Consider the following 12,338-nt stretch of genomic DNA (forward strand, 5'->3'; position numbering starts at 1 on the left):
GTAGCCATTACATTTGAAAAGATTGTTCTGTGCACAACAAAAATTAAAAGATTGATGTTGTCAGAAGCCTTGCAAAGTGTTAGAAGGGGGGTTACATGCATGGAAAAAATGCAGCAAGCTTATTTTTAATTCTGTGGACCCTTTTTAATTGTTGTGTCTCTGAAATAAATCTTTCCAATCATAATCACTACAAAGTTTTAATTTTTCTGGAGCAGGGAATTGAATGGCATCTCAGGAAGAGGGTAATTATTCTTGAAAGAGGAGATGTCAGTCTGAAATAGGGTTATTTTTAACCTGGGATTAGGTGTCCCCGTGGGGTGTTACACTGCCATACCTGAGCTGCTGGTCACTCTACTGGAGCATTTCTTGCCCCTTCCTCTGTCTTCACGTCTTCTTATAGGTTTCAAATGCTTAAATTTTGCTTTGTCATACATTATGGTCCCTCAGGTTTAAAACTGGAGCTAAATTAATAGCAAGCTTCAAACTGCCAATCCCACTTTACATGCACATGAAGGAAAAAATTACAGAAAATGTTCAAGTGCTTCAAAGAAGTTATCAGATGAGCTTACCTATCAAGGGTGTTTTTAATCTCATGCATGTCTGGTAAAAACTGTAGCTATCCTCCAGGGTCAGGCTTGGCTTGGAAAAAAAAGAAAAAAGATTTTGCAAAGCCAGGCTCCTACCTCCAAACTAGTTTGGACTTTTGCAGATAAACGTGGATAAACGTTGGGGTCCCTCCCCCCTGCCATGTGGTCCTGGGAGAGGGGCCCTGGAGGGGAGGCACGGGGTTTCCCTGCCCCTGGTCAGCCTCGTTCCCCGTTGGTTGTTTTGTGTTCCCCTGCACGGGCAAGGACCCTCGGGCCCCGGGATTGAACAGTTCCTCGGAGAGTCCCGGCCATGCGGCTGGAGAAATAAACATCTCTGAGACATCTATCAAGAATCCGTCCATATATATTTCTTTTCCATGGCCTCCTTGTTTGATACATTGTGTTACAGAATCCCCACTGTAGCAGATAAAATGGGATACCACCAGCCCTTCCTGCCTTCCATCCTGTTTTCCTCAGTAAATTTCTGCCCCAGGGACCTATGTGGAGGTTGGACACCCTGCAGTTTGCTCACTGTGGAAAGCTGCTCCATGGAGTGTTCCTCTTCCTTCAGTTTTTATAGTATTTTCTCTTAAAAAATGTTTAAAAGAGGAGGGAGTGAATGGCATACAACATTGAAGTAATACTGGATATCACTTCCCACTTGGGAATGTTTCCTGAGGGTTTTGGCTTTTTATAGCAGCTCCAGTGAGCCAGTTTGATGTCTTCGCTTCTCTGACACCTGACATGTGCCAACAGCAGGGAGATGGAAAGGTTTCCTCTTGGGTTTCATTGAACTCCCAGCAGAATTTGTGTATCCCAATTCTGAGCATGGTTTTTATATATATATTTAAAATGTCCCCTGTAAGGATATATATCTATCATCTCCTTGCCATGATCCTGTAACCAGATACCTAAAGGTCCCCTGGCTTCAGAAGTCAGTCCAGGAAAGTGCTTTCTTGAATTATCTGGGACTATAAAGCAATTACAGCCTTAGCACGTTTTCCCTCAACAAAATGGTCAAAATTTGCATTTGGGGAATGTTGTGCAATTTTTACCTGCCCTGATGTGAAAGATTGGCACTGGTGTTTTATACTGGGGGTGAATTAGATTCCTTTGCTGACTTACTGCTCTGCAGAAAAATAAAATGTTGTCCCCAGAGTAGATTTACTTTTTCATGCAGTGGGTAGGGGGAGGCTCTGGTGTTGCCTTTGGAAACGTATGCTTTGAAGCAACTATGGAAAATGATCCAAGAGTAAATTTCCTTGCACTGGATCATTTGAAAAGGCTGTGGAAATTCATGCCTATTATTTTTGGGAAGAAAGATGTCATCACCAAATATATTTTAATTTCTTTGTCTTGGTCTTTCTAAAAAAGCACTGAAAAGGTGGAGGACTGAGTGAGAAGCAGTGACATCTTTCACAGCCCCTCTTTGCTCCCTGCTATCTTCAGAGGTAAAGAACAACAGGTGTAAACTGGGCACAGGAGCTCAACTCCTGACATTAAGCACTGCTGCCAGCTCCTGCTGCCCTTTTCAAGCTGTTTCTCTGCCTCTTTTTTGTCAGAGAGGTGCAAATGCAGCATCACTGGCCTCGCTGGAGGCCGTGAGGACTTACTGTCATCACCTCTGCAAAAGCTCTCACAGAGGAGATGGGTGCTGTAAGAGCATTTCTGGTTCTGCAAGTGCAGCAGAGGGAGCCTGGCTGGACTGGTTCTGTGCTTGCTATCCTGGGGATGCTTCAGCACAGCTGGTCCATGGGCCAGCTGCACTGACCTCCCTTCTGCCAGGGTTAAGCTGCAAGAAAGCCACTAGCTTAATCTGGGCTAGGTCTTTGCTGGGGAAATGCCAGGTTCAATTTCTTTCCATCAGAGGACTTTGGCAAGGCTGGGCTGGAGGCCTTAGCACCCTGACCTATTTAATAAGTATCTAATACACTTAACACAGAGCTCCTCAGGACTAGCTGGGGTTAGGGACAGCCAGCCCCTGACTGCAGTGATCTTGCACCCTGCTGTTCAGCTTCTCTTGTGTTGCGTGACTGATAAACCATCCCAACACTGTGGATGCAACAAGCAAGCACAGCCCTTTGCAGGTGCTTTCTCATTTTGCCACCCCGAACTGCATTGCACTCTCATGTATCCCTGCACAGCCCAGTGATGATTGTGGAAGGGAACCCAGAAGTCTGGATGCTCGAGCTATAGCTCATTACCCTCATTTTTCTGCATCTGTCGTGTTAACTGTGAGCTACAGTGGCATGAAAGAAAAGAACCAAATAGTTGGCTTTGACTATTTAGAAACTGGAGGAGTTTGTTCATGGCTGTCCCTGGGATGTCCCCAGTCTCACACGTACAGAGCAGGAAGCATGCTCTGGAATTCCATACCACCACCTGTAGCTGTCTATGCCCAACCCTGATCCAGATGCTAACACTTCTGTGGATAACAAGTTCAGTCAACAGGATCCCAGCAGACTTTTTATCTCCTTCTCCAAACACATCTAAATTCCCATGTAATTATGAAGGTGTCATGCTAATTATAGCTGTGAGAAAAGGTTATCCCTTTCTGCCAACAGTTCATCTGCATTGCTGAGGTACAGGTTAGGCTCAGGAAGAACTAATTTCACTGTATTTAGTCACATTAGAAGTTCTAGGCTTTTTTATTACAACAGCACAGGCACCCTCTGTTAACTCATTGTCCTGGTGTGTCTGTCACACGTGGGCTTGGGGCTTCAGTGCTCAGTGGCTTCTCAGGCTGTGTGAGGCTGCCTGTGAATGGGTGATGTGGGGAGCAGGCTCAGGACAGGACTGGTATTTTGAGGGAAGGACAAAATGCTTAAACCAAATGAAAATGGATGAAGATGTTCTGTGGTTTGGGATATCTTATTAATATTTAGAAATAGAGCTCCTAGCTCCAAAAGTTACAGAACAATGCTGTGTATCAAGTTATTTTGCTGCAGGCTTATCTTTGCTCTAAGTGGGATAGAAGACAATGACTGTGATTGCATTATGCCTTTTTATTTTTAAATAAAAATAGTTAGGCCACCAGTGACTGTGCGATAAACCTTCTTACTCAAAATTTTAAAAAAATATACTTCACCCATGAAGGTGGCATTTTTAAGGAGTTATAACAAAGTCAGAGAGATTTTACAGCTGACAGTGTGATGTTTGCATGGTACCTGCAGAACAGCGCATTGCTGTTCTAGAATTGAGGGAGACCTTTTCCCCTTGACTTACCCCTTCCCTGGGCTGCTGCCAGAGCTCTTGCCAGGGCTTGAGTCAGCAGAAGGTCAGCTGTGGGTGAATGGAGGGAGATGAGTCAGGAGGTGTCCAAGCTTTGCCCTGCCTCTGTACTGGGCTGTGTCTAAAAAGCACCAAGTCTCAAAGGAATGAATATGCTGTAGATTTGCAAACTTGACTGAACTTTTAACGTTATTGCCCAGAAAGGTACTGGAAAGTTGTTCTGCATCCTGCATGGCAGAGACAGCTTTGTCTTTGGTGTGAAGAGCTCCCATGTAATGTTGCCTGCTTCTACTGAAACCTAGGAGTCTAATGGATAGTTCTGGAAAGCTGTGTGTGTGTCTGTGCATCGTGTGTATATAGTGCCACATATGTGTTCCTTTCTTCTGTGCCCTCTCTCCCATCTCTGATGTGTTCCCCTGCCAAGTGCGTCAGGAGGAAATGCTCTCAGGTGAGTCTGTGAGTGAAAAGCCTCCTACCTTATCACCCTGTCAGACACCCTCCCACGGGATCCACATTGTCTGTTTCTGTCTGATGCTGTTAAGAGAGAGATCTCAGGCATAGAAATTCATAGCAACAAATCATCCTTGTCCCACTTGATAAGCTGATTTAAACTCCTACACTGAAATCCTGAAGAGCAAAGACAAAAAGAGGTGTTAATGAATGAGCTGCAGCTAATTAAAATCTAAATCTGGTAACACTGTGGAAAAAGCACAACTTTCTGTTCTAGGCTCTGCCTTGTTTCAAGGCATATGATTCTCATGAAGTGACTAAAATTGGCCAAAGTGGTCGTTGTTCCACATGCTATCAGACATGCAGCACTTACATGTCCAGCCAGCATGAGTCTTCCCAACCTGAAAAAAGTCGTAAAATATTAAAAAAACCTTTATGCTAAGGGATTTTTGTCTTTGACTGTAGAATCAGCAGTTTATGCTCAGATTATGGGAAACAAGTAGGTTTTCTAAAACACAAAGATGAGAATCAAGCATAGTTACATGACTGCAGAAGGAAACACCCAAGTCCTTTTTATCTGTGGCATCAATTATGCAGCAAGAAAACTTTCTGAAATTTTCAGCAATAAAAAATGGTTAATTGTATTGCAAAGGCTACAAAACATCAATCCACAGTTCAGATCCTTCTTCTCTTAACTTCAAAGAAAACAAATTATTTTAAGAAAAGGAGAACTGACTTTTTGTACTAGTTTGAAAACAAACCAGTGGGAGGCACCAAGTCAGAATAACAATTTAATGGAAATTAAAGAAAAGGGGAAAAAAAAGGTAAAAGAAAACACTGTCAAACTGACAGAGTCAAGGTACAACCTGACACCCTGTTAGGCAGGGTGGTGGTAGCAGTCTGGTAGAATGGTGGCCGCAGTCCTCTGAAGCAGTGATCCTGTAGTAAAACAGTCTGCTCTTCCTCAGGAAGTCCAATGGTGGCTGCATAGCTCCTGTCCTCTGGAAATCCAGTGGGAAGCCAGCATCTCTGGTGTTCAGCCTCAGCTTATATCCACGATGGGATGCTTGGTTCCTCCCTCTGGGTGGAGCATCTCACAATGGGGTAACGAGTCATGAGGCAAAGTGTTGATTAGGCTCATTAACAGAAGATAGTCCAGAGGGAGTTATCTCTGAGTCAGGCGGCAGGACAATGATGGGCAATTAACAGAAAGATAGTCTGGGGGGAGGAGGCAAGGAAACACTGCCCCACCTGATTTCAACAGCTGATGGGGATGGTAATAGAATACACTGCAACCCAGGACACTTTTAAAGACAACCTTTTCTTCCCCATGTTCCCCAGAACTTTCTCTCACTAATTCTTTAAATATCTTGCACAGTCAATTAAAATTATTATTATAACAATTTATTATGGTTCAGCAGCAAAATACACAAGTGGGCATTTTACCAAGAGGGACTGTAATGGCATAAACCATGCGATTATGTCTGGAAGAAACAAGTGAGTAGTTGCAAATATGTCTGTGTGATATTCCTAAAATGGCAGGTCAGGGAGATACCCTTTGAGCTTTTGCATGGAATTGGTTGAAAGCACTCAGGAAGGCAACAAGGAGGTTACCAAAACTGAGCTGGGACTCTCCAGGATGAAGAGCTGTATGAATGCTCAAAGCATGAAGCAGATCTGAAACACTCATCTGAATATGGGTCTGAGGCTGTTACACTGATGAACATTGTATTTTCAAAGTTTACCACAGTGCCTGCAGACTTTAGCTGAGCTTCATGGCATTTTTGCTGTCATATTTAATAGTTGCTTTTTTACCATAATTTTTTAACTTCCTAGTATGATTTTGTGAACCAGCTGCCCTGCACTCAACTTGATATTTTTATCAGACTATCCTGGTAGAAGACTAATGGGAAATAAAATTCAACCCAAATACATATGAAGCATAGCCATACTATAACAATTTATATGTTTAAAACCTATTAGAGTGTTGTAGACAGGGACTTGTTATGGCTCGTATGTTTATTTTACGCACAGGAACATTAACTGATATTAGTTGCGTTAGCAGTTCTGGATAGAGTTGCACCTCTGCGAATGTAATGCAGAAAGGATTGGAGGGTTTAGTATCTGGCTGCTAAAAGAGTTTTATTTAAGTGACTGTCTTTCCTGGCATTTAATCCCTGCCTAACACCTACTGCCCTGATGCTGGTGTTGTAGTCCTCTACGAAGTATTCAAGATTTGTACAGGGTGCTGGGATTTCTGTAAATGGATTTTGGTTATCTGCTCTGAAGAGGTTGAAAAAATCACTGAATTAGACTCTGGAAGAGCTGTTGTTAGTTTTACAGATCATTTGAATGTGACGCTCACTTTTTCCAGAAAGGCGAGTACCTTTAAATGAAAATTTAAAGAATAATGCAGTTTTTGTATTTTGAACAAAGTAAATTTTAAAAATCCAAATAATATTTTAAAGTTAGACACAAACTTTTCAATCTATAGAAATTTATTGATTTGCAATTGCAAACTGTGGTTTCTTATGTGTTTGAAGCAGATACTCAGTGCTGAAAACCTAGAAATATATTTGTGAACCTGAGTTGCAGTCGATGGTCTGTTGGCAACAGTGATACTTTTATATTTGCTGCCACTGAGTGCTGAGGTGAGAAAAGCCATTTTCAGCATGGAGGTTTTCTGCTTATATTTAACTACCTATGTGTCGTGTCTTGAGTGATGATGTTGGAACCAAAATCCATCATGACGGTTCTGTTAAGCCCTGCTCACAGTGTGAGCTGAGCCATGGCAGCGCTATGCTTTGTCACTGAGAGCTCAGCCCTGGAAACTGTAATTAAAACATCCTCAGGCTGGGCTGTCAGGCTGATGTAGGGTGTTTCACGCTGTGGCCAGAGAGGAAAGCACACAGCTTCCCAGATTTCATGTGCCATCAGAAGTGAGGTGTAGGGGATGACAGGGTGTCTGGCAGGGAACAGAGGTGGCAGCCAGGAGGCTTTCCCGCTGGGATGGGGCTGTTCTTTCTCTTCCCCGGTACAGGCAGGGACTGAGACTGCTCCTCTGTAAGAAAGAATGTCCTGTGTTGAGTATTCCTCTCAGAGGAATGCCACATGCTGTTTTGTGGCTCCTGCTTTGAGCTCAGTTCAGCCCTCACCTGCCACAAACAGCAGCAAATCTGCAGTGAGCCTAGGCTGCTGCCTGCCTTGGGCAAAGCCAAGGGGAAACCAACTTCTCTGGTGGGTTTTGGAGCAAAACACACAAATATTTTATTGGCCAAGATGTTCATGGCCTCTTGCTAGTGTTGTATTTGATGCCCTTTGGGGTTTTTTTTAGCATCCTCAGGTGAGAAAGAGCAGTGGATGGGACAGCATCATGTACTTGCATCATCTGGTCTGTATTTTAACTGTGCTTCTGTCTTGGGGTGACTTTATGATGTGTATCCCATATCGCTGCCCTATGCCCAGAAATTATTTCTTGTGCCTTTCTATGCCTTTAAACTGAGCCTGAGAGGAGGAAGGAAAAACTGAGCAAAACTTTCTCAAAGCAGTTTGCAGCTTGTTCAAGGTCACACAGAGATAGCGACTTTTTTTTCCAGCTGCAGCAGGGAAGCGAGGAAGCACCCGGCTTGAGGGGTTTTTTTCCAGTCAGCTTTTGGCCAGTTGTTCAGTTTCTTTTTCTCTGGAGAGAGACTGAGAGTTGAATTTTTTTTCCTTTCCTGGAATTTCAGATTTTCTCCCTTTTCTGCTGGACTGCTTAAATATCAGAACACATCGGGAGGACTTTCCACCGGGCACAGAGGGCCTGGCCCTGGGCCAAGCCCCAGCTCTGAGGAGACCAAAAGGAGGACTTGAACACTTTCCCAGGTTTTTTTTCCATAGAGAAATTTTATTATTTAGCATTATTTTCCTTTTTCTGTGTGTTTGTTAAATAAATAGTTTTTATCTCTTTCACTTTCCTTCGAGGAAAATTTATTTTTCCCAAACCTGGTGGGGGAGGGGTGATTGTGCCTTCTCTCAGAGGATATATTCCTAAATTTGACCAAACCAGAACAGCTTCCTCTCTGCAAAGTTCCCTGCCTTGGTATTTATGGCTGAAAATTTTTTTAAGGAAAAATACAGTAGACAGTTTGTGCTTAGGAGTATCAGAAGTTTCATTTCAGTGTGCTGGGAGCTCCAGGAAACAAAAATCACTTGAAGGTCTTCCTTTGATCATACTATATTTATTCTGAAAAAGGTAGAATTTCACTTCTGCAGCCTGTCATCTCAAACTCTGAAGACTAGAATAGTTTTTGCAACTTCCGGGCCAGATACGGAGGGAGAAATGCAGCACCCATACCCTACATATCCTTCTGCTGTGCTGCATACCTCTCACAAGTGTCCTCCACAGGCCTGGCTTTTGGCAGCTCTTCTTTGGGGTGAATGCAGGCAGTAGGAAAAATATTAATTGTCTGTGTTCTGCTGCTCAAATTTATCTCGAGATTTCACTCTCACTTGATTAAAAAATTTGCAAACCAATCTGCAGTCCTGTGCAAGGAACAGGATGGCAAAAAGATTCATGCCTGCACCAAGCTCTAATTTGTTTTTATCACTCGCTTCAAATAATACAGATAAGTGGTATTTTCTGGAAAAATGGAGTTGATTTTTCCTGTATCAGGTATAAACCAAAAGTAAACAGAAAATTGATGAAACATTTTTATCTAAGCAAGGAAAAAAATGCTCACACTAATATCAAAGTATGTATCTACAGGGGGATGTAGTTGTTTATGATCATCTCTGAAAGAATCATAGCATTTTTTAAAACTTCAGGCTGAAGGATCACCCCATTTCTTTACTGATGCAAACAAGTCAGTTAAAGCTGAAGATTGGAGCTGAGGCACTCTATTTGAATGACTTTTTTTTGACAAAAAATTTGCCTGTTAAAGAAATGCAGATGAAATAGGCTTTTTTTTTGCTGAACTGTTTGCAGATTTAATCTAAATGTATGCCATTGTGAGATACTTTGCCTATGTTTGAATTTGGGGGGGGGGGGGGGGGGAGGGGGGAGGGGGAGAATCATACTAAAACAGATGTTTGATTCGATTCCAAACTGACCAAGGTTATATTCTTCACTTCACCAGCTGAACCAAACTGCTCCTCTCCTTTTGGTCGGCGACACAACATGAGACAGCTGCAAGGCTGCTGTGTGTACCCTGTGGATGGCAAAGTGCTGCAGTGAGGTTGTAACTATGTCAATAGGTTTATCTGTTGGAGAGATGTAAAGGGCAAAAAGGTTTTAACTCTGTGTAATGCCTCAGTTTTCTTGCCTTGCTGAGCAGCAGTGCTGTGTCTGTGTGGCTGATACCTGAAACAATAGTACTTCAGAATAAGAAGTAAAGAGCTGGATGAAAATAGAAGGACAGAAATGAAGGGATGTCCTAATTACAGTCGTCCCTACCACCCCCTTAGGACTGACTCATCAGCTTCACCATCACATCAGTGTTATGGATGGCATTGTGGTGGTCAAAAAGTTCCTTTTGTTTAGAGGAAAAGAGTGGAGATCTGTATCATCACAATGGAGTGCAGTGAAAAACTTGCTTATTTCCTAACTGTGCTGAATCCAAGATTGCTGAAACACTCCAAAGCCAGTATGGTTACCACAATAGCAAGTTCCCCAGGAGCAACCCACCTTATCTGATCTGTGACAGTAAAAGAGGTGAAGTGTCTGAAGGGTCTTGGCTTTCAATGCACCAGATTAGTTCCGAAAATACCATGCAAATTCCTACATCGGGTAGTTTCAAATACAGCTGGTTTTGTGTAGTTTGGAATGGCTCTTTGGCAGAGAGTATTTCTAAACAGACTCACAAAATGCACAATGTCCTGCCTTTCTGGCAAATACTTGGTTAAATTGGATGTTTTTGGGAATGTGCCCTGCACTGCTGTTGTTGACACTAAGGATTTGTCATTGCAAGTTAGAGGACAAAATGATGGGATGTTTTGAAATCATAGGATTTCAGAGTGGTTTGGGTTGGAAGGGACCTTAAAGATCATCTAGTTCCAGATCCCTGCCACAGGCAGGGACACTACCAAGATCCACATACCTGTCCCTAGTGCTGGTTGCAGTAGAGATTTATCCCACTGTCAGCCAAAATAGGAATTTTATTCCTGTTGTACACTTGAATTAGGGTAAAACTTCTCACAAATATTGTTGAATTTGCTGCTGCCATCATTGCAGTATAACCAGACAGATAAAAGAAATACAAGGTCTGGCTTCAGCTCCTCTGACCTGTATCTATAGGGACCTTTGTAGTCCTGAGCTATTCAGGCACTGGCTGCCAGGATTCAAGCCTGAATTTGTCTTATAAATCCGCTGCACTTTTTAAACCTGCAAGAGACCAGGTAACAGAAGCTGAAGTAAATCTGGAAAGAGAACTGGGCGGGCAATGGCTCAAGGTTTTCCAAGCCAAGGGTTTGCTTTATAGGAACAGCCTGTAGTGAAATACATCTGCAGAATTGTGCTAGTGAAGGGGGACTAGAATTGTGCAGTGGGGAAGCTCCAGCAACTTGGCAACAGCTATCAGAAAAAATTAAAGATGATTTCATCGTTCTTACAGGCAAACTGTTCTTGAGGGTAGCTGACTTGAAAATAAAATACGGAACGCTGACACGATCCCTCAAAGTCTTGCATTTGCTCTGCACTCAGCCCCCGAGTGCCTGTTCATGTGCTCTGCTGCCACCGTGCCTCCTGGGCTGCCCCAGGGCGGGGCGATCCTGCGCCGCGGCAGCCTAGCACCCGAGGGATGGGCTTGGCAGAGACCCGAGGTCTGTTTATTTTCTGTTTTGGTCTATTTGGAGAACATGTTTGTCTGCTGGCTCTGAGACCCCGCCCGGACCTAGCCCGGCCGAGGGCAGGGGACCCGTGGGTGGAGCAGTTTCAGGCTGTACCGTGGGCACACTGGCTCAAAGAGCCTCTCCCTGCTTCCACATCAAATAGGGGAGATGCTTTATATAATGCCGAAGAACAGGTTCAGGAGAGACGAAGACTCATGTTTCCTGTCTCTTTTCATTTTTCCTAAATTCATAGTATCACGGTTAACACATCCAGGTAGGATGTAGAAGACTAACCTCCTTGTTGAATTTCTATCAGACAATGACTTAACCTGGCTTTTCCCACATTTTAATGGAATTTTTTAAGGAAATACCTTAGTAGCTGTTGAGTGGAAGACTTTATCATGGAAAGTTTCAATTGCTATACAAGCAGTTCAGGAGAAATGCCCAGAGATTTTGGAAATAAATGTCATTTCATGTTTACTGTGAGGGTGGTGAGGCCCTGGAACAGACTGTCCAGAGAAGTTGTGGCTGCCCCATCCCTGGAAGTGTTCAAGGCCAGGCTGGATGGGGCTTTGAGCAACCTGTTCTAGTGGAAGATATCACTATCCATGACAGGGGAGCTGGAACTACATATATATATATATATATATATATATATATATATATATATATATATATAATGAATAGATAAAGATATGACATTATTTGCAGCATGTGGTCAGAGCTCTGGGTGTTCCTGCTGCTGCAGCTGAGTTTCGGTAGCTATGGTGGAAATGGATCTCTAAGAAATGGGATGGGGGTTCTGCTGCTGCAGCTTTTGAGGGGAAAGGGAGAGAGCAGATGGGCTCTGGGCTCTGCTTGCCAAGGGTTCTTTACCTGGAAAGAGAAAAAATAAGTGACAAAGGATCTTGGTTATCCTTTGCAAAAAAGCATCAAGCTTTCTTCCCTCCAATTCTGTTCTGTGTTTGGGTGAAAACATGACAGGTAAATGAACTTTGCTAAATCTTTCATAAACCACGGTAGCTGTGGAGAAGGCAGAGGAGTTAAAACAAAGTCTGGCATTTTCCTTGCAGACTTTCTTGCAGACTCCTTCAGATACCGAGGTCTGCAAGTCTATGACTCCGAAGTGCAGTTGCTCACTTTTGCACTCAGAAATTCCTGCAAGTGGCTCTTTTCAGAGAAATCTCACAGATCCTGAATTTTCCTCTATTCCATCTGCAGTAATTTTCACCCAAAACAGTTCCATCTGAAGTTCATTTTGTT

Source organism: Corvus hawaiiensis, chromosome 26, assembly GCF_020740725.1.
Source record: "Corvus hawaiiensis isolate bCorHaw1 chromosome 26, bCorHaw1.pri.cur, whole genome shotgun sequence".
In the NCBI taxonomy this organism is placed as follows: domain Eukaryota; kingdom Metazoa; phylum Chordata; class Aves; order Passeriformes; family Corvidae; genus Corvus; species Corvus hawaiiensis.